Source organism: Callorhinus ursinus, unplaced genomic scaffold (assembly GCF_003265705.2).
Source record: "Callorhinus ursinus isolate GAN/ISIS: 27379988/994484 unplaced genomic scaffold, GSC_fseal_2.0 scaffold14, whole genome shotgun sequence".
In the NCBI taxonomy this organism is placed as follows: domain Eukaryota; kingdom Metazoa; phylum Chordata; class Mammalia; order Carnivora; family Otariidae; genus Callorhinus; species Callorhinus ursinus.
The window spans coordinates 9,855,591-9,879,469 of NW_027397076.1; the positions used below are offsets into that span (position 1 = coordinate 9,855,591).

Consider the following 23,879-nt stretch of genomic DNA (forward strand, 5'->3'; position numbering starts at 1 on the left):
GAAGATCAGCAGAATTGCTTAGCCAACTGGTAGAGTCCAGAGCAATTACAAATGGTTACTGTTGGAAGCTACTGAATTTTAGGATGGTTTGTAATGCATCATTACTGTGGCAGCAGACAACGGATAGAGCACAAGGAAAAGACCTGAATGGAATTATCAAAGAAATATTGTAAGAAAATTTCCTAGTACTGTAGGATACAAGTCTCTAGGCTTAAAAGCCTTCCCAAGTATCCAGCATAATGAATGAGAAAAGGCCACAAAGCCACATCATTCTGAAATTTAAGAACATTGTGGATTAAAATAAAATTCTAAAAGTTTTGTGGAGGTTGCATAAAACAAAAGAAAAGAAAACACAAAAACAAGTCATACAGAGATGAATGGAAATCAGAATGACATCAAACTTTTAACAGCAACACTAGATTATAGAAGACAGTGTTGCGATGCTTTCAAAATTAGGAGGAAAATCATTTTCAGCTTATGTTTCTCTATTTAGACAAACTGCTGATTAGATAGTATAAAGAAATTCTAAGATTCAGAAGGATTAAACCATATCTTAAGTGTCCTTTCATAAAAAGCTTCTGGAAGATGAACTTGCATAAAACAAGGGAGGAAATCAATAAAGAGAAAGACATAGGATGCAAAAAACAAAGGATTTGATGCAGGAGGGCAGAGAAAAGGGTTCCTTGGAAATAGCTCTTCACTAGGCTGAGAGAGCACCCAGTCCAGATTGGAGAAAAAGAATGGAGGACTATGGGAAAGATTTGGGAGAATGAGTGTTTGGTATGTTTGAATATTTGGAAAAAATTGTTGGCAAATGTGTTAGACTTGGAAAAAAACAGTAATAGGTAAATGGAAAACTAAGCAAATGAAACAAATGGTAATTATTATCTTCAGAAAGATATTTTTATAACTATGGAAACAATCATATTAGCTGGCTCAGGAATAAAGAATATTTATGTATTCATTATGGTATAAACACTGAGTACTGATTTAAACATATACTGAGAGAGAACAGCATGTGTAGAGGGGAGTGGGGGGAAGGCTGATGGTGTAAGAGAGCAAAATTCTCAATTTCTGTAATAGGAATTAAAATTACAATATTGGAAATTGAGCAATCAAGAAATATCCATATAAGCTTTATATTTAGACAAGAACAAACTACTAAAAGAGTCCTGTGAGATATAAGACTAGAGCAAATGGCATATTTTCCTGTTAAGGGCTAGAAAGTAAATATTACAGGTTTTATGGGCCATATGGTTTTTGCTGTTGTAGGGTGAAAGCAGTCGTTGACAATTCATGAATGACTGGACATGGCCGTGTTCCAGTAGAACTTGATAAAAACAGATGGCGGGTGCTCTCAGGGTTCTGTCCTAGTTTGTGGAGACATGGCTAAATGCGCCAAGAAGTTGGAATCATCGGTAAATACAGGACCTGTTAGGATGCTTCTGTCAGGAAAGTGGTGAAGAAAATTGAAATAAGCTAGCGTGCTGAGTACACTTGGTCCTTCTGTGGCAAAACTAAGATGAAAAGATGAGCTGTGGGGATCTGACACTGTGGTTCCTTCATGAAAATGGTAGCTGGTGGTGCCTGGGCTCACAACATGTCTGCTTGCACAGTCTTCCATCAGAAGATTGAAGGCATTGAAAGACCAATACTCCACCCTTTGAAACACTGCTTACCTGTAATAAGTGGATTAATTTATGTAACAACAGCAACAACAACACCACCCTCTGGTGGGTTGGATTTGGGCTGTGGGACATAGTTTGCTAGCGTTATGACTAGAGGGCAGAGGGAATGGGATAGAGATAATTTTCCCTTCCTAATTCAAGCTCAGTTTTGGACTTCCTTGCCTTTTTCCCCCCCATTAACTATAGCGTAAATATAGAGTAATTTTCCATATTGCCCCTCACATCAGTGTCCAGTTTTATATTTATTTGTAAAGAGTTTGTGTTTTAGATTATCTGAACTACTTACTCCAAATGTTGACCCATATTTCTTGCTTCTGTGCCTTATGGTCTTTCCTCTGGAATTTTTCTTACTTTACCTTTCTGCTTTTCAAAATTGTATATATCTTTCTGCGTTCCACCTGAAATAACTGCTTCTCTAAGAAACTGTTATAGTTTCTACCTTACTCTAAACCCTTATTCGGGTAGCCAACCAGAGATGATTTAATCCCTCTTTTGGGAGAGATTGAGTTTTGGGGTCAGTCAGTCCCGTATTTGAATTTATAATCTGTATACTTGCTATATGACCTTGAAAAAATGTATTTAACCTGTCTGAATCTTTGATTTTCTTTCCTACAATTACTTTTTATGGTTCTTTATAGAGTTAAAGTGGTTTAATATTGTTTTTTCCCCTTCATTTCTAACACTTACTGTCGCGCAACCTCACATTATAGTCATTTGTATACTTATCCCCCAACCCTTAGCAACCTGCGCTCAGATTGTGTCTTCTTCATCCTAAATATCCTGAAACGTAAGCATTGATTTGATTGAATTGAATTAAGAAGGAAATGTCTTAGTGTTGATTCTTAGCTGAAGAATTCTGACTTTATGATAAAATTAGAGAAATTTTATATTCTACAGTTTGCCTGTTCCCTAATCTTTTTTACATGGTCTATTTTTATTAGTTCAATTCTATTTTCTCCCACATTGCAAAGGAGGTGCAGTGTTAGGGGAATACAGTGGCTTGATTTTTCCTTTGATGGGAACTAAGCCATATGTTTGTATTGAGTCAGCTACTCCAGACTCTGAATTCTCAATCAGATGGTCAGCAGTGTTTAATTGAATTCCCAATATGTGCAAAGCTACACTTGGGTGCTATCACTCTAGGGAGGTGTAACCATCTGGAAGAACTTTTTCAAAGAACCCAGAATATGAGAATATGTCTCTTTGTATCTCAATTAAAATGATACTAAATTTGGCAAAGTAAATAGCTGGCATAAATGCTGTCTTTTGCCTCTTGGTCTCCTCTTTTATCATTCTTTTAGTCTCCAAGAAGAGACATCCTCCTTTTTTGCTAAGGCTGGGATGGTGTATTTTTCCTTGATTTCTTTCCTTCCTAATTGTTGGTAATTTGTGTAATACAAGATTCTGATGTTTAAAATCCTCAAGATCTTTTAGTTTTTGGATCCTTTTCTAACTTTAAATATGTATATATGATAGGCAGAATCCTAAAATGCCCTCCTAAGATTTCTTGCCATAATCCCTAGGACTGTGCATATGCTGGATGTTACTTCCTTTATTTTGAGATATAATTAAGGTTACTAATCAGTTGACCTTAAGACAGAGATTATCCAAATAGACCTAATATAATCACACGAGCTCTTTAAAAGCAGAATGTTTTTCAGCTGGTAGTAGAAAGGGAAGCCAGAGCTTGAAAACATGAAAAAGGATCTTTGCATTGTTGCTGGCTTGAAGATGGAAGAGAATATATGCAAGGGTGGGGAGAGCAGCGTCTAGGGGTTGAGAGCAACCTCCAGCTAATATCCAGCAAAGAAATGGACCTCAGTCTTAACATAAGCTGCATGGAGCAGAATTCTGCCAATAGCCCAAATTAGCAAAGAAGTGGATCCTCCCCAAGATCCTCCAGATGAGAGCTCAGCCTGGTTAACACCTGGATTTTGTCCTTGTAAGACCCTAAGCAGAGAACCCAACTAAGCCCACATGGACTTCTGACCTACAAAACAGATAAAATAAGTTTGTGATAATTTGTTACATAGTAATGGAAAACTAATACAGCCCAGGTCTTCCCTATTAAGAAATGAGTTCCATGTCCAGCCCGACTAGTGGTTGCCTTCTTTCTTTCTGTTTTTCATTGTTAAACTTCTAAATTAAATTATCTGAAATCACTGTCTCAGTCTACAAGCAGTTTATTCTTTTCTTAATTCCCATGTATCTGTTTCTCTAGTGTCCAAAAATGGCTTTCTGATGAACTAGCAAATTCTTCCTTACCAAATCCAAGGACGTCTTCATTTTTATTGTCTTTGGTGTTTTGTATTGTACTTGATTTTCTTTCTTGAAATTAATACTTTTTGTAATATTACATGATTCTGTTTTTTTCCCTCCTTTCTTCCATCTCGTCTGTTGTTTTCATAAATCTTTCTGACTAGTATTGGAATTGAATTAGGAGCTGCTGCAAGGAACCAGCAGAGGTGAATAAAGAAACAAGAATTTCAAGAGAAAAGTTGGTGAAGTCCAAATTAATTTTCCTGATGTCTTTGTTAGCTTAAGGCTCTTCCTAAGGAGCCAGATGTGCTCCTTGGCCATTTACCTGTAGACATTGTATAGATGTTATATCAGTTACCTATTACCACAATAATGTTTCCTAACAGAGTACCCCCAGACTCATGTTTGTATGTTATATTAAAAACTATTATTTATTATCATTCATGCATCTGCTAATTTAGCCTGGGCTCAGTCAGCAGGGTGGTTTAGGCTTGGTGGCTAGGTGGTTCTGCTTCTCATTGCAGGCTGTTAAAATATGGATTGGCTGTGCTGAGGAGACTTTATGTTTTTCTGTCCTCCTTGGTGGAGTGATCTAGCCATAGCATACTCTTCTCATGCCTGTGGTAGAGGTGCCAGAGGGCAAATGAAAACATATCGGAGCTTTATAAGGCCTGGCTTTGGAGCTGGCATACAGTGTCACCTCTGCCTCATTCTGTTAGGCGGAGAAAGTCATGTGGCCAAACCACAAACCAGGGGGTAGGAGAATATATGCTACTTTGGACTAAATTGTGTCCCCCCCACCCCAATAAATTCCTATGTTGAAGCCCTAATCCCCAATATAATGGTATTTGGAGTTGGGGTCTTTGGGAGATGATTAGATTTAGATGAGATCTTAAAGGTGTGTTCTCATAATGGGTTTAATGCCCTTAAAAGAAGAGGCACCAGAGGGCTGGCTGGCTGGCTGGCATGAGTTCATTTGCACTCTCCCTCTCACTCCTCCTGACCTTGCCATGTGAAGACACAGCATGAAGGTGGCTGTTTGCTAGCCAGGAAGAGAGCTCTTACTAGGACCTGGCATCCTGATCCCGGACTTCCAGCTTCCAGAACTGAGAAAATAAATATCTGTTATTTAAGCCACCCAATCTGTGGTATTTTGTTATGGTAGCCTAAGTTGACTAATATATACCCCACCCCATTAGGAGCAGAAACTGCGAAGTTATGTATCTGATAAAGGTCACTGATGCAGGGAAAGATGGGTAACTGTGTCAAAAAATGCCATCTGTCAAAGGCATTGAGTAGTATCTCACATTCTATTCCCCACTCAGAGTAAGCATCTCTACTCTTTATAAAAAGATTCTGCCTATATTCTATAGTAATCATGATAGATTAGATTATGCCATAACAAGCAACTCCTAACTATCTCAGTAACTTAACACAGAGTTTCTCTCTTTTGCAAATTTACTGTGTCTCTGGGTTCCTCACGGTACTCCCCTCCAGGTGTTGCTTTATCATTCTGCAGTGCATTTGTCTATGACACCTCCTTGTTAACAGGCGATTACCCTGAGGAGGCAGAATCTGAGAGCCAATGACCAGTGGGAAGGGGACGTGCAGTGACTTCCTAGAGGAGGTGCTTTATAAGTCTGGTCTTGAAGGAAGACAAATCAGCCAGGCTGATAGGAAAAGAGGGAAATTCTGGACTGAGCCACAGTAACAGACTTATAGAAAGGATGTTCCCAGAGCTAAGAATTTCCTTATTAAGATGGTTGCAGTTGAAGTCATAGGCACCTTTCACTTGATTATAGAGCATGGAGATGAAGTGAAGTCTGATGCTTCTGGGAGGGGAGTGCCTTGCTGCTCCCAGACTGGGGATTCAGTGAAGAGAAAACCAGCTTGGGAGGAATGGGTGAAAGTTCAACAAAGTACCACCACAGAAGGGGCATTCTTAGGTTGAAAGTTTAGAACTATGGACAGCTAAAGCCAGAAGAGTATAGAAAGGATTCAGTCCATAGTTTGCACTGGGCATGACCTATTTTATGCTACATTTTTATAACAATTTTGTGCCTGTGGCAATCTAATTTGTGATTAGGATGCTTTCCCTTGCAATTATCAAAAAGCTCTACTTAAATGGCCTTAAACAAAGAAGGGGATTTATTGGATCATGTAACTCAAAAGACCAAAGGAAGGATGGGTTTCAGATGTAATTTGATGAGAGCTTCATTGTTTTTCTTTGTGTTTCTCTCAGCTCTATCCTCCTTGATGTTGCCTTCATCACAAACTGGCTTTTCTGTAGCAAAACGGCTGCTGGCTGCTGTAGTTTAAACCTCGGCTCAGTGTATCTTGCCATTCAGAAATGTCCTTTTTTTTCCATTAAAGTCCTGGTTTCATTCTGATAGGACTAACTTGGGTTCTGTGCCCATTCCTGAATCAAACACCCTGATAAGGTAGATAATGATTTTGCTGATTTTTGAGGCTACCCAAGATTAACAATTCCTTTGGCTGGTGTTAGAGTTAATTCTATCCAGACTGCATGGCTGCTACACAACAGAGGAGGGGTGGCATGGATGTTAGTGTGGCATTCTTCCATTTCCTCTGGAAGGACTATTTCTTGTTCTCTAGTATATATTCTCCAGTTTCAAGTTCATGATGGACACTCAATAAGTATATATTGAATGAATAAATAAAATACTTTATGTATCTTTGTCTTTTTACCAGCGCTTCTTTCTTCTTCTCTCTTTGTTCTTTCCTGTTCTAAAAATGTTGCTTTTTTGTCCCCTGTCCTAAAAATTATTCTCCTTCTGCCATTCCCATCAAACTACTGTCCCATCATTTTTTTTTTTTCATTGTCAGACTTCCACCATTTTCTTTTTCTTCATGGTCAGACTTCAAGAGAGTGGTTTGTTCTAGCTATCTTTACTGCCTCATTATTCGATGATACCTCAGCTTCTTGGAAACAGAATTTTTCCTTATCACTCTGCCACTCTCTCAGATGTCACTAATACATTTCTTTTGTTCCCACATCCAGTGGCTTCTTTTTCAGGCCTAATTTTCTATAATTTCTTTGCTACAAGTAATACTGTTGATGGTCCATGCCTCTGGAAACACTTCCCCTTATCTTGATGATCCTTCTGCCTCTCTGATTACTCTCTTTTGTCTTGGTTTAGTTTGATTTACTGATAATGCTTCCTCTTTTTTTCTTCCTTCTTCTTTAGCCATCTCTAAATGTAGATAGTTTCCAAGGTTCTACCTGTAATATCCTTTCTTATCTTTGCCAGCTCTTGGCTTCAGCTCTCATATTTATGCTATGTTTCCCAAATTGTAAGACCTCACCTCTGTTCTCTTTTCCAGTCTTCTGTTTGTAGCTGCCAGCTGAACATTTTCACTTGAATATTCTATACAAAGCCAATATGTCAAAAACTTCCATTTCCTTCCCCCCCCCCCACCCCTTTGGCTCTTTTCTCTGATGATAATCCTCTTGGTCATCTGGACTAAAAACTTAGAGTCTTTGACTTCTTTTCTTCATTCATCATATTTTCAATCAATTTTTGCTACTGGGACAACTTGGGGAAACCGTCAGCTCTTTGAGATAAAGGACTGTGGCTTCTTTTTATTTCCTGTCTCCAGCACCTAGCATGGTGTCTGGTAGATACATAGTAAGTGCTCAAAAGATGTTGGTTAAATGGATGACTGCCCTATTGATTTTTCCATGTAATATCCCTGTGGTTATTACATTTTTACTTTATATTCCCACTGCTTTTTTTTTTAAGATTTTATTTATTTATTTGAGAGAGAGAGAATGAGAGATAGAGAGCACGAGAGGGAAGAGGGTCAGAGGGAGAAGCAGACTTCCCGCCGAGCAGGGAGCCCGATGCGTGACTCGATCCCGGGACTCCAGGATCATGACCTGAGCCACCCAGGCGCCCAACCCCTTCCCACTGCTTTTATTTTAGTTGTTTTTTTTTAAGATTTTATTTATTCGACAGAGAGAGAGAGCACGAAGGGGGAGGGGGAGAAGCAGAAGCAGAAGCATTCTCCCCGCTGAGCAGGGGAGCCTTGACCCCAGGACCCTGAAATCATGACCTGAGCCCAAGGCAGATACTTAACCGACTGAGCCACCCAGGCGCCCCTGCTTTTATTTTAGTTTTAAGTCCTTGTTATCTTTGATCCGGACACCTGTAATGATCTCGTGATTGAGATCACGAGACCTTCTTTGTCTTTTGTGCTCCACTGTATGTATTGCTTTTAGATACACTTTCTAAAGCACAGACTCAGTTATGTCACTGCACTGCTTAAAACTTCAGTGAGTCCTTATTAACAACCAAATAAGGTAAAAATTACTCAGTTTGATTTTCAAGGTCTTCTGTGATTTGGCCCTAAATACTTGTTTGATCTTCGTATCCCTTCTTTTTTTCTAGGCAAATTATTACTTTCCTGCCTCTGTTATTCATTTATTTAGCAAATATTTTCTAAATGTCTACCATGTACCAGATGCTTTGCTAGGTACTGGAGAGACAGTTGAAAAAGTGAGAGGCTCAGCCCTTTCAGAACTTGAAGTCTAGTTGGGGAGAGAGACACCAACTAAGTAATTACACATATAACTATTTCATTGCAGTTGTGAAGGCAAATGCTACTGCCTTTTTTTTTTTTAATGAAGCCAACTATAATGTTATATATTATGTGCTGTCTAGTTTTTTTTTTTTAAGATTTTTATTTATTTATTTGTCAGAGAGAGAGAGAGAGCACAAGCAGGGGGAGCAGTAGAGGGAGAGGGAGAAGCAGGCTCCTCACTGAGCAAGGAGCCCGATGTGGGACTCGATTCCAGGACCCTGGGATCATGACCTGAGCCAAAGGCAGACGCTTAACGACTGAGCCACCCAGGCGTCCCTGTGCTGTCTAGTTTTTAAAACCTAACTCAAATGCTCTTTCCTTGGGGATGCCTTTCCTTATGTCAGCTGGATGTCATTCTCCAACTTCTGGTTCCACTTATCTGTATCTTCTCAGGACTTGCCTCACTTTTTGCTTTGTATTACTGTGTGGATATTCTTTCTCTTACAAGCTATTTGAGTAATGTGGAATGTGAAACACTTTTAAGTCACTCTTGAACATCTCAGTATATTTCTCATAGTAAGTTGGATGCATTAAGTAAATTGTATTGTAGATCAGTTTCAAGTATTTTTTTTTAAGTATCACTTTTTTTTTTTTTAGGAATTTATTAAACTTATTTGGGGCAAATCTAGTAGTTAGAAAATTTAGATTCCAGTTAAACTTGCCAGTAATTATAACTTTTGGGTAATTACAGAATTTTAAATGAATGATTTTTCTGTTTTTTTTTCTTTTTTTAAATTTACTACATTATCTCATTTAACCTCCAAATCAAGTAGATCTGGAAATCTCTATTAATGTAGATTGCTGGAGTGTGGGGAGGACAGAAAAATATGATTTAGATATCACATATAAAAAGAAAATATGAGTAGTCTTGAGACAGAGTTCTTGAGTTTAATCAATTTGGCCAAATTTGTCTGCGAGTTTTTACCCTCTACATTTTGATAACCCAAATCTAATTTTAGTTTCCATATGGTGTCCTGCTGATTTTATCATATGGAAGCAGGGAGAGTTCATTTTTTTGTTTAGTGATATTAACAATAACTGTGCTAATAATACGATACGCTTTAAATTGTCATATTTGTAACATTTATGCAATCTGAATACATATACTGTGTCTTCTCTTTTTTTTGATTCTTGTAATAGAAGCTATCAGACTGTGGAAAGCATTGTTATGACTATGCCAAAGGACATTAATTTCTGCATGGAACGGACTCCTTTAAGGCTGGAACCTACAACTTTGATCTCATTAGCAGTATGTTACCGTTCATCTAAACTGACTACATGGATGGGCCAAATACAGTTCACATCTTCATTCTTTTACATAACTCCAGAGTATTTAAGTGTTGAGTCTCAGATAATTAAAGGTAATTATATATATATGTATATTTTAAAGATTTTATTTATTTATTTGAGAGAGAGATAATGAGCATGAGGAGAGAGGGGGAGGGAGAAACAGACTCCCTGCTGAGCAGGGGGCCCGATGTGGGACTTGATCCCAGGACCCTGAGATCATGACCTGAGCCCAAGGCAGATACTTAACTGACTGAGCCACCCAGGCTCCGCAAGGATAGTTATATTTTAATGAATGTTTATAAAATCCAAATATAAGAGATTATTTCTGTAAATTTGGTAGGACAGCAACATAAATGAAAAAATATTATTTATTTTTTTAAAGATTTTATTTATTTATGTGAGAGAGAGAGAGAGAGAGAGAGCATGAGAGGGGTTAGTGGGAGAGGGAGAAGTAGACTCCCTGCCAAGCAGGGAGCTGGATGCGGGGCTTGATCCCGGGTCTGCAGGATCATGACCTGAGCTGAAGGCAGTCATTTAAACCAACTGGGCCACCTGGGTGCCCGAAAAAATATTATTCTTTTTTTTTTTTTTTTTAAATGTTTTTTTTTTTTTTTTTTATGAGTGAAAGAGAGAGAGAGAGAGAGAGAGAGAGAGAGAGAGAGAGAGGCAGAGGCAGAGGGAGAAGCAGGCTCCCACCTAGCAGGGAGCCTGATGCGGGACTCGATCCCAGGACCCTGGGATCATGACCTGAGCCGAAGGCAGACGCTTAACCATCTGAGCCACCCAGGTGCCCGAAAAAATATTATTCTTAAAGGCCTGTTTACTTTCAGCTTCATTTAAGCAGTTTGGATAGTGTGTGCGCCAGCTGAAGTTGGCACTAGAGCAGTCATTAGTTTATTGCTGATCCCCGCACACCTGCATTTCAACTGTCATGTGTTTAGTATCACCAAAGGGCAGAGGAAATCCAATGGGAATTTTTTCTTGCTGTTTTATGTAGGTCATCGCTCTTTTGCTGTCTGTACTATTTCTGTGCCTTAAGAATGGTAAACTGGTTTGCAGGATATTTAAACAATTTTTAAAAAAGATTTTATTTATTTATTTGAGAGAGAGAGAGCAGGGAGAGGCACGGGGTCGGGGGGAGGAGAGAATCTCAAGCAGACTCCACACTGAGTGTGGAGCCTGACCCTGGGGCTTGATTTCATGACCCTCAGATCATGACCTGAGCTGAAACCAAGAGTTGGACACCTTAACCAACTGAGCCACCCAGGTGCCCCTTAAACAGTTTTTAATGAGGTATACCACATAGTGAAGTACACAAATCTTGTGTACAATTCCATGAAACCAGGTTAAGATAGAGAATATTTCCAGTACCCAGGAAAGCTGCCTTATACCCTTTCTCAGTCAGTGGTCCTTGAGAGGTAACTGCTATTGTGACTTCTTTCTTCATATTAGTTTTGACTTAGTTTGTTTTTGAAATTCATATAAATGGAATGGAATTCTGACTAGTCTTTTGTTTAGCTTGTTTTACTCATTTCTGAGATTCATGCATGCTGTTGCAGATAGTGGTAGTACTTTTTAATTGTTGTATAGTTTTATTGTATAAACATACCATAGTTTATACATTCTCCTGTTGGTGAGCAATTGGGTTGTTGCTAGTTTTTGGCTATTATGAATAGTGCTCCCATGAACATTCTTGCACACATATTTTGGGGTGTGTGTGTATGTGTATACATTTGTGTATGTACATCTATATGCATTTCTGTTATAAATGTAGAAGTGGAATTTCTGGGTTATAGAGTGGGCATAATTTTAGTTTCACCAAATGTTGCCAGATAGTTTTCCAGAAAGTTTGTACAAATTTACACTTTTAACCAGCAATGTAAGAAAGTGTCAATACTCCACACTTTGTCAACACTTGATATTGTAAGCCTTTTTAATTTTATTTATTCTAGTGGGTGTGTTGTGGTATCTCATTGTATTTTAGTTTGCATTTGCCTGCTGAATGATGATGTTGAGCACTTTTTCATATGCTTATTGGCCATTTGGATACCATCTTTTATGAAGTACCTGTTATGTCTGTTTCAGTTATTGTTGCTTATGCCAAAAACAATTAATGATTAATCCTTTTAAAATAAACTTTCCTGTATTGATTCTGTATCCATTGTCTCACCAAAATTCCTCCTTCAGAGAGGTTTTCCCTTCTCCATTCTCCTACAGTATATTGTTTGTACCTACCTATATTACTAACCTATTCTATTCTATTTTGTTTGCTATTAGGGTTCTTTCTACTTTTTCTACCCTATGATCTTGTTATTCATTTAATACTTAGCAAAGCTATATGAATGCTTATCATGTGCACTGGGTATTGGCATCACATTGGTCCATAAGATAGATGTGATTCCTACGTGTAGAGGATGTAGAGTCTACTGAGAGATTAATGTAAGTAAATATGTAGCATAGCCAAGTACTGTAACAGGAAAAGTAAAGAATGTTATAGGAATGCTTAGAAGGGGCCCCTACCCTATACTTGATGTTAAAAGGAGTAGTTTTTAGAGGAAGGGACATTTCAGCTAAGGCCACTTACTAGTTAACAACCAGGTAAATGTACTGGATCATGCAGGACCATGTAAATTATATAAAAGGAACTTGACTTTATTCTAAGAATAACAGGAAGCCACTGAAAGAGAGTGACATCATCATTATTGTTTTGCTTACTATTGTATAAGACATTATGTAAAACGTAGAAGAGTAAAATGACTATATTGCTCATATTTTTGTGGGTCAATAATTTGTTACTGGGCAGTAGTCTGTATGCTGGGCGTGCCTCATTTAAGGCTCTGTCACTTATAGCCAGATGTCAGTGGGGCTAAAAGCCATATAGATTCAAGTGGGCTGGATATCTGATCTGGCTCACTCACATGGCTGGTAGTTGATGCTGGCTGTTGGTGGGCCGTCAGCTTTGCTACTAACCAAAGTACCTACATGTGGCCTCTCCAGCATGCTGTTTTGGGGGTAGTCAGACTTTTTACATGGTGGCAGACTTTGCTCAGATCAAGTGTCTTAAGAGAATCAAGAAAAAACTTTGTGGGCTTTTCTGATCAAGACGTGGAAGTTATAATGTCATTTCTGCTTCATTTTATTTTTACAAGCTTGTCTCTAAAACTGGGCTGGATTCAAGGGGAGTGGACATGGACCACACCTCTTGATGGGAGACGTGTCAAAAAAAGAATTGTTTAAAAGATGCAGATAGACATGTTTTAAAACCACCAGTCTTTCCTCTGGTCACAAATTATAATTCTCTCAAATGCAAAATTCATTACCTTCCAAGCCCTCTTCCACCTTATTTTTTTTTCTTAAATATTTTTATTTATTTGTCAGACAGAGCACAAGCAGGGGGAGCAGCAGGCAGAGGGAGAAGCTGCAGAGCAGGGAGCCCGATGTGGGGCTTGATCCCAGGACCCTGGGATCATGACCTGAGCCGAAGGCAGACGCTTACCCCATTGAGCCACCCAGGTGTCCCCTCTTCCACCTTAAAGGCTTATTTGTTCTGGCATGAGCTCAGGATCCAGTTATCTAAATAAACTCTGTGTGCACGTGATGCTCCTCAGATATAGTTTCTCTTGATATGAAGACCTATGAACTGAAAAGATGTTATCTGCTCCCCACATAGCCACTGTACAGTAGTGATTCAGGGATAGGATAACCACAATAGACATCCCATTCTAAAATGGGAGAAATGAGAGCTACATAGCAATCATGAGACAGTTGCAGTTTTGAAATCCAGCTGGTCAGATGTTGCCAGTTTCTTGATTAGGGTCCAGTACTGCTCATTAGGAATTGTTCTCCATTGCTCTTGGTTCTGCCGTTTGGGTTCTTGATTCTTCCTTCTGAATCATTCTTTCACTTCCTTAAGAAATGATGTATATCTGCATTTGCATAGCTTTCTGGGCCTGCTTCCTACTTCTAGAAGTTTGGGTGTCCAAAGACTTCTTTTTTTTTTCCTACTTATTCTATTTATTTAAGTTTAAGCTGGGAATACTTCTGTTCATACAGTTTCCTTGAACATTTTTTACTCTTTTGGTGGATTTTACTGGGGTTTACTCCATTAGATAAAAGTCATAACCATAAACCTCTTCAAGCCAGGCGCATCTTTATCTTGTGTTTCTTGTGAGGCTGCTGAGGGATCTGGCCAATGCTATATGTTTTAGATTTTTGTTACATCACTACTTATACTAAAATTTTGTTCTGGTTGCTATTGCTGTCTACCTACCAAATTACCCAAAACTTAACTATTTAAAGTAACAGCTTGTTTTGCTCACAATTCTGTGGTCAGGTAGTTGCAGTCAGATGTTGGCTATGGTCATCTGTATGGTTGTGGTCATCTGAAGGCTTAGCTGGATTAGTTGAAGAAGATGGTTTACTCACGGCTGGGTGGATGCTCAGCTGAATAGTGCTTATATGTGGTCTCTCCAATGTAGCAATGTCAGAGTACCTGGATTTCTTACGTGGCCCCACAGTGAGTGTATCAAGAGACTCAGAGAACAGCTGTATGGCTTTCTCTGACCTAGCCTCAGAAACCATAGAGTATCACCTCTGCTGCATTCTCATGGTTACAAGCAACTTACCAAGTCTGACCCAGATTCAAGGGGAGGGCACATAGATCTTACCTCTCAGTGGGAGGAATTTCAAAGAATGTGCAGACGGGTTTTAAAACACATTAACTCTAGGGGCGCCTGGGTGGCTCAGTTGGTTAAGTGACTGCCTTCGGCTCAGGTCATGATCCTGGAGTCCCGGGATCGAGTCCCGCATCGGGCTCCCTGCTCAGCGGGGAGTTTGCTTCTCCCTCTGACCCTTCCCTCTCTCATGTGCTCTCTCTCTCTCTCTCATTCTTGCTCTCTCAAATAAATAAATAAATAAATAAATAAATAAATAAATCTTAAAAAAAATAAAACATTAACTCTGTAGTTACCATAATCATAGCATACATTTATTGAATGATTATAATGTATCAGGTATTTTGATAAGTATTTTACATGAATTCCCTTATTTACTTTTTACCACAACTTTATGACTTTTTTAAAACTATTTTATAGGTAAGGAAATAGAAGTTGGAGAGGTTAAATAAATTGCCCAGGGTCACACAGCTAATATTAGCAACAATCGCGCCTCGGATAAACCTCATTGGCTACGATACTGCCACTGCACAAAGCTTATCACACAGCTAATAAATTATAGAATCTAGACTCACACTAAGTTCTCTGACCCACAGTTCATACGCTTAACCATTGCTAAATTGGCAACTTATTGTAAGCAGAACAGAGTTGTGTTTTAGGTAGCTCATTTCTGGAAGCAGGGAGACCAGTGAGGAAGCTATTACTACCATCAAGTGCTGCTTTTATCTGTTTTTACACAAGGTAAGCAATAGAGAAGGAGTGGAAAAAAGTAGGAGAGGGAAGGGTATGCATTATTAAATATTGGCAGGAAAAATATAATATTTTTAGGTCAGATAGAATTTTTATGGGTGTAATGATTTTCAATAACTATTTGTTCTTGGTTAAAATTACTGACCATCTTTACCCTTCTTCATTTCTCATCTCCCATAATGTCTTGATTATTCATTCAGGGAGTCCCACAGATCCCTAGGTCTGCTGTATAGCTAGTATATGATCTCGGCAATTTAAAGGTAGAATAAAAATTGTCCAGTTTTGTTCTCTTCTCAACCAAAGGGAGATTTTCAGCTATTTATTAGACTTGAGAAAAATTTGAAGTGTGGAGTCCCTGAGAGTTCCTGTCAGGTGTTGACAAACTATGGCTTGTGGTCCAAATCTAGCCTATAGCGTATTGTAAATAGTTTTCCTGGAATACAGCCATACCTATTCATTTGCACATTCTCTAAGACTCTTTTCATGCCATGATGTTGAATAGCTCTAGCAGAGACTACATGGTCCCATGAAGCCTAAAATATTTACTATCTGCGCTTTATAGGAAAAGTTTGTAGACCCCTGTTCTATATAATGCAAAACCTATTTAGGTCATTCTGTTGAATATGTGAGATGCTTAGTGCAGGTTAGGGCACAGGTGGGAGACAGAATGGCCACCCATGTTATTGTATATCTTAGTAGCAGAGATCAACGATTTAAGTTAATTATTGGTGCATGTCACAGGTCTCAAAAAATAGAGGTCCAGTGCCTTCTGGGAAGGATTCCAAGAAATATGGTAGAACCATCATTTTAGGCTGAGGTCAGTTATTCCACTTGTTTTGTGCTGTGGGCTGAATTTTTGTGAGTTTGGTATACCAGGTTATTACTTATAACTAGAAGTAGCAGGTGAAAGACCCAAATGTGACTTTTGCCCCTCACTAAGGCAAGAATAGCTGTCTATAGGTTATTCTTCATTTACCCTGCCTATTTTTTTTAAAGATTTTATTTATTTATTTGATAGAGAGAGAGAGACAGCGAGAGCAGGAACACAGGGTAGTGGGAGAGGGAGAAGCAGGCTTCTGGCTGAGCAGGGAGCCCAGTGTGGGACTCGATCCCAGGACCCTAGGATCATGACCTGAGCCGGAGGCAGACGTTTAACGACTGAGCCACCCAGGCGCCATACCCTGCCTATTTTAAATGTTTTATTTTAGAAAGCCTTAGAAATATTTTTGTTTTGGTTTGTTTCAGGCCTCTCTGTGCGGGGTTTTAACATTGTTACATTTAGTCCTTCGTTGTATCTAGGAGATACATTCATTTACATTATTGTGCATTTGATTTATTCTCATGCCCTACTTAGGACATTGTTGTTTAAGCCATGGGACTGACCTAGATGTTTGCAAACAGGGCATCCAGAGAAAGATACCCTGAGGCACAGTGGGAGTGTGCAGATCAAGTTAGGCTTTACACACTCATCTCTGGTTGTGCCCTGGAGCTTTACTTAGCGTAGATGTTTATTCTTTCCAATTATTTTGCTTTTATTTCCTGCAATTTGGAAATGTGATTATGCATTTACTAATGTTAAAGGAATGGTTTTCTCAGGCAACCAAGAATGTTTTATGTACCTAAAGTGTCATTGGAAGTACTTCTTAACTGTTAATGATTTGCAAACAGCCTTTGTGTGTGTGTGTAATTAAAAGAGATTAAATAACTCTCTTAAATATGCAATAAAAGTTAATTAGCTGCCCATTTTGAAATAGGTAATTGATTCACTTTTGCTATACACAGAAAAATGAAATGATATAATGTAGTGAATCTCCTTTTGCAAAGGAGAAAACTACATTACTCTAAGCATATATTTTGTCACACATTTTGTGTTTTACAACAAGTAACTGACTTTACTCTTTAAAAACTGAATGTTAAATAAGTACAGTGACAGTTGAGTACTTTTCCAATTCTCACTGCTGGATAATAAAAAAAATAAATACTGTTGTTTTTAGTTACCTGTGTTATCCTGATAAAATTGTATTAATATATCACTTCCACTCTTTGTGAAAATATTTGTGCTGCAGTGAGCCCGTGGTGATGGGACTTCTGAAAAAGTGATGGTAAGAACCTTCAGATGGTAGTAGGCTTACTCTGGCTCATTTATAATGAATGCATGTCCCAAACAGGGCCTCACTGCGTTTAAGAAAAGGTGGTTTAAAAAAGAGAGAGGTAAATATGTGAGGCAATGGATATGTAATAAGTTTGATTGTGGGAATCCTTTTACAATGTGTGCATGTGTCGTATCATCACATTGTGCACTTTAATTATCTTACAATTTTATTCGTCAGTTATACCTCAATAAAACAAAAAATATAAGCAAAGGTGGCTTTTAGACAAGAGTTCGGAAAACAGCTGTATTTTACTAGGAGGTATATATTTTTACTTTCTTTGAGTAAGTAGGAATGAGAGTTTTCTTCTACACCTAAACTGGTCATCTCAACCAGCCACTGTGGTGCCCCTTGACCCTTCAGGTTTTCCATTCATACTTAATAGGCCTGGTGGCTCCTTCTGATTATTTAGTCAGGAAATGGAAGCTTCTTGTGCTCTGAGAAGAGCTGCTGATCTTTAGTTTTTGAACTGTAAATCAGGTAACCAGCCTGGTCCTTCTGGCAATATTGGCAACAAATTGGAGCCTGCTTCTTACAAGAGTGTGACTATGTAACTGATTCTGCTTTTCTCTTGTGTGCAGGGTGGGGGTTTCATATTACCAGTGGTGATCTGATGTTTAGGATACTTGAGTTTGCCCCTTATGATATGTGAACAATTTGAGAAGAATGAAAGTGTATCAAGGCGCCTGGGTGGCTCAGTCAGTTAAATGTCTGCCTTCGGCTCAGGGTCCTGAGATGGAGCCCCACATCGGGCTCCCTGCTCAGTGGGGAGTCTGCTTCTCCCTCTCCCTCTGCTGCTCCCCTGCTTGTGCCCTCTCGTGTGCTCTCTTTTTCAAGTAAAAAAATAAAATCTTAAAAGAATGAAACTATATTTGTTTATCTTTTGCCCTGTAACAATATTACCATAAATTTAGTCTTAAACAACATGCATTTGGTTTCTGTGGGCCCTCTGCTGAAGATCTCACAAAACTTGAATCAAGGTGTTTGCCAAGAGGTGGTTCTCCCCTGAGGCTTGACTGGGAAAGGAACAGTTTCCAGGTTTACTCAGATTGTTGGCAGAATTTGGATCCTTGCTGTAGGAGGAAGGCTTCAGTTTCTTGGGGGCTGTCAGCTAGAGGTCGGCTTCAGCTCCTAGAAGCCTCCTGTAGTTCCTGGTCATGCGGCATTCTGACCATGGCTGTTTGCTTCCTCAAAGCCAGCAAAGGAGAGAGTCTCCATCAAGATGGGTGCTATAATGTTTTGTAATATAATCACATACTTAAGTACAAATAATTATGTACATTTTCTGTCACCTTGAGCAGATTCTTTTGGTTACAGACAAGTCAGAGGTCCTGCCCACACTCAAGGGGAGAGGGTCATACAAGCACAGGAAGACCAGGAGTTGGAGATGATAGGGATCACCTAAAGAGTCTGTCTGCTACAGAAGGGAAAGGAAAATTGGGTTGGTCCTGTCCTCAGGATTTTCCTTTCACTTATAAATAACTTGAAGGCAGAATTCATATTTGATTCATCCTGTAATTTTTCTTCTCCACCATCACCCACCTACTAGACAGTGCCTTACACTTAGTGGGGACTCATTTAGTATTTGTTGCCTTAATTACCTATTATGCTATAAAACTGCTATTAAAAAAAGCTGACTCTTGTACTTGGCCTGACAATCTGCAAATTTGAAAGCCATTGTTTGTAAGCTAAGACTATTAAAATTTTAATTATAGCTAGCAATGTTTATTTTATCATTTCTTCCATCAAACAGTAATTTTTAATAAATACCCCTTTTCTTAGAAGAAGACATAATAATGCTTTGTTTAACATTGGAGAATACAGAGGCACCTGACAGGCTCAGTTGATAGAGCATGCAGCTCTTGATCTCAGGGTTTTGAGTTCAAGCCTCACATTGGGTGTAGAGTTTACCTAAAAAGAATAAAAAAATAAAGTTGGAGAATACAGACCACCTTGTTAAATCACTATAGCAGTGGTAGTAGCCGTCTGAAGAAGATCTCATACCTTGTGCCATGTTGTTATGAGAGACTAATAGTTATATAAGGTGGCCTTCTTTTATGGTGTTCTACTTCTTTGTCTATCAGCATATTTGTCATCTAAATCAGTAGGCAGAAGTTACAAAACCTTTTCATTTTTATCTATGAGAAAAATATAAGCTGCCAGATCAAAGAAGTGAGTATTTCTAACTCTGAGACTTGTGTTCTTAAAGAGAGTCATATTCAGCACTGTAGAAATATTAATTATGTGTATACTTAATCATCCATGTGACCCTAGAAATGACATTTTGCAGAATTTGCAATTCTTCTTTTTTGGATAGATAAGATGGAGGCTAGAGAACCACAGAATACCTAAAATTGCTTTTGTAACATGAACTAACATAAGACAAGAAAAATAAAAGCCAATAATAGAAGGGGAAAATGCACAACAAAGATTCTTTGTCTTTGTGGAGTGAGGGAGGTCCTTAATAAGTTCAGTATTAATCTAACAGTAACAGAGAAGCCGGCCAGGAATTACTTCATTCAGAGGTAGGAATGATTCATATTGAATTAAAGACTGTGAGAGAGAGGCAGATATTCCCAGTTAGTAAAATAGGCCGTATTAGAAGTGACTACCATCAACAGTCAAAGAATAGAGTTACCAAATACGGGAAGATTCTTGGTTGCAGCTGTAATTATATATATACATTTTACACACAGCAGCATCTTTGGGAACAGAAAAATAGGGAAAACTATTTAGTTGGATTTTGGTATAGCCCTAAAGAATTTTTATTCTCATCTTCTATTACCATCTGTGCTAGGCAGAATTCTAAGATGTTCCTGAAGATTCTTACTGTGATGTACATGTCCTGTATAATCCTCTTGAGTGGCTTCTGTAGAGTCTTCTTTGTGTGCTGGCAGAACTTGTGAATGTGTGAATATGATGAGTTATCACACCTGTGATGAGGTTACAAATCAGTTGACTTTAACTGAAAGGTACATTATTCTTATCTGAGAATGGGAGTCAGTCTTAGCAATGCAAGGAATTAAATTCAGCCCACAACCGGTGATCTTGGAGGAGGACCCCACACTTTAGATGAAACCCTAGCCCTGGCAGGTACTTTGATTTCACCCTAATGAGTACCTGAGCAGAGGACCAACCTAACATGGACTCCTGGCCACAGAAACCATAAGATGATAAATATGTGTTGATTTAAGGCTCTAATTATATGGTAATTTGTTAGCAGCCATAGAAAAAGACTATGGCACCTTATATGTGACTTAAACTTCTGCATGAATACTTTCCTAAACATGCCCCATCCTTTCCCAACTTTGTGTCTATAGTCAAGTATTCTCCTCCCTAGGATGATTTCTCTCATATATCTATTCTACCCATAATTTAAGGCCCATCTCATGTACCATCTCCTTGTTGACAGTTTCCTTGTTTTCGTAGATGAGTCATCTTTCTGTCCTCTGAATCTCCAGTGTGCTTTGTATCTTTTTCATGTAGCTTACATAGTTTACTTTCACAGAAGTTATTTGTATTCATGGTTTATGCTTTTTATTTTAAATATGTTTATTGAATTGAAAATATGGTCAAATATTCCATAAGTTGAAAGAATATATAATGAAAAGTCAGTGTTCTTAGCCCAATTCATGGGTCCCCCAGTCCTTTAGTCCAGAGGCAACCATTCTTCCAGTTTTTCATGTATCCTCTGTAAAGATTTTATACATAGGCAAGCATATATGTTTATGCCCTCTCCCTCCTTTATGTACACATTCTCTTCTTCATTGTGAGATATATGAAGAATCCATGTCTTTTCCTTCTTGTATTAATCTCCTGAGGTAACTAAGTATTTAAAACTTACTGAATTTAATCTTTTCCACCAAACCTTTCATTGATGTTACTTATATTAACTCTAATGTCATTTTGACAGACTCTTTGATTAAAATGCTTTACTTAGCAGAGACTCAAAAACCTTTCTGAACATTTCATTGTTTAGATTGAATGCCGTATATCACAAAATGCCAAAGGCTCATAACTGTAAAACATATTTACTGGATTGGAACCACATGGACAAATACTTCTCAATTGGATATTAGTATTAGCAGGGTGCTAATCTTTATATCTTTTCTGATAATCCCTCTGCTACTCTCTTAGCAGGGTGGTTATTGTGTGAGGAGTCTTAATGGGGATGGGATTGAGAATACTGCAGAAGAATAAGGGTTTTTTAAAATTTTTTTATTGTTATGTTAATCACCATACATTACATCATTAGTTTCTGATGTAGTGTTCCATGATTCATTGTTTGTGCATAACACCCAGTGCTCCACGCAGAACGTGCCCTCCTTAATACCCATCACCAGGCCAACCCATCCCCCTCCCCAGAACTCTGTTTGTTTTTCAGAGTCCATCGTCTCTCATGGTTCGTCTACCCCTCTGGCTTACTCCCCTTCATTCTTCCCTCCTGCTATCTTCTTCTTCTTTTTTTTTTTCTTAACATATATTGCATTATTTGTTTCAGAAGTACAGATCTGTGATTCAGGGGTTTTTGATTTATATAAGAATTTGTGAAAATATGGTTCTTTGAACTGAACTTGAGATATTATATTTAGTACTTAGGGTGCTGTTGGGAAAATGAAGCATTCATAACATTTCCTGTAATTCTATAAAATGAAAACATGGAATACCTAACCTTTCTGATCTTTCTGCTGATTATGGGGCTTTGCGTTTTGTTAAAGCTTTTAGTAACTTGTTTATCTCTCAGCATCTAGTTGTTTCACCTGCCTTATTAAAAGTATTGACTACTTCCAAGCTTGCTTTTCCTCTCTTATCCATTCTCAGGTTACCTGATTCTCTTTCCTAATGGTAAAATTAGAATGAATAAAAAAGAAGTTACATGGAACTATGATCATGAGAAGGTACAAACCCTTCATGACTAAGTTATCACGTGTGTTTTTGAAGTGCATGTGTGTGTTTCCTTCTTTGTCTTTTATGTTCTTTTTATTCACATTTGTGCTGCTTAGCACATCATTCCGGAAAATATATAGGGCTTGAGATTAGAGAAATCAGCCATTAAAACCATTGTTAGCAACTTGATAAAATAGTAGATGGTTATAGACTTTGAATTTAATTGAATTTGAGTACTGAAGGTTGTGTGTTTATTTGAATTTTAGTTAAATCCAAGCCACCATCTTTCCTATTTCACAGAATAACATTGGTCTTGTTGAAGAGGAAATTCAGGGCCAGTTTATTTTTCATATGACCTGTAGACTAATAACTACTTTATAATTAAATGCTTTCTCTGTAACAGGGGTTCTGTGATGTATAAGAAGATAATAAATTTCAGCTTTTATCTGATTTAGAAGAAAACACTAAATTTATAAGTACCAAGAAGAATCGCTTCTCGGCCTTTTGGCTAAGATCAAGTATAAGTACCAAGAAGATATTTATTTATTGATGTCCTCGTTTTATAAATATGCATGATTTTCCTGAAAGATTCAGAGATTGTGGAATTTTTTAGTATTTTCTATTATAGTATTATTTTTATATATTATTTTTTAATGGGACTTTCATAGTGTTCATTAGGGAACATGGAGCTCATCATGGTTTCTAATTGTGCTTTCTGATTTGGTAAGTCCCTTAGAAATACAAGCAAAGAGAGATTCTTTTTGAGTAAATTTTGTGTTTTAAGTAGCCTCAATGTTGATGTTTTAGGGCAAAGAGTGGACACATTTTTGAAAACTATCAATTCATGGAAAACAGATAATATAAAATACATGAATTTAGTTTGTGTTTAGTTTCAGGTATATAAATTTCCATAATGATTTGCACACAGTAGGGATTTACTGTGTCTCCTCTGGTTGCAGTTGACTGAAACCTAATTCAGACCAGCTTAGGTCAAAAGGGAATTTATTGACTGCTATAACTGAGACAGAGGCAGGGTAAGGCTAAGGTTTAGGAGTTGACAGGACAGGGGAATTGGGTATTATCAGTAGGGTTCTTTTTTCAGCTCTTGCCTCTGCTTCAGTGTATTTGCTTCATGCTCTTAGAATTCTGTATTCTAACTCTAATCTAACTCTGATTTCTGCACGTGGCTGCTAGCAGAAAAGGCCTTCAATCAACTCTCTTCAGTTTCTAAATTAAAAAAAAAACAAACAAACCCACAAACCTTACATGTTGTAAGGCCTCTGATTGGCCCAGCTTGGATCAGATGTTCCTTCCTCCCCCCAGCCAAACAACTGTGGCCTGGAGAGTAGGCAGTCTTTTTAAAAAGGTGCCAGCTCAACCCTATGACCCAGTCATTGCACTATTGGGTAGATACAAATGTAGTGATCTGAAGGGGTACGTGCACCCCAGTGTTTATAGCAGCAATGTCCACAATAGCCAAACTATGGAAAGAGCCAAGATGTCCATCAACAGATGAATGGATAAAGAAGATGTGGTATACACACACACACACACACACACACACACACACACACACA

At 38.2% G+C, this 23,879-nt stretch overlaps 1 protein-coding gene and 1 pseudogene across 13 annotated transcripts in view; one reads left to right on the top strand and one right to left on the bottom strand.

The window, feature by feature from the left end:
• The window catches only part of ANKS1B (ankyrin repeat and sterile alpha motif domain containing 1B), a 1,107,306-nt gene that overhangs the window by 37,241 nt on the left and 1,046,186 nt on the right, over positions 1-23,879 (top strand). The window lies entirely within an intron of this gene.
• On the bottom strand, positions 14,991-15,053 carry LOC112832105 (U4 spliceosomal RNA; annotated as a pseudogene).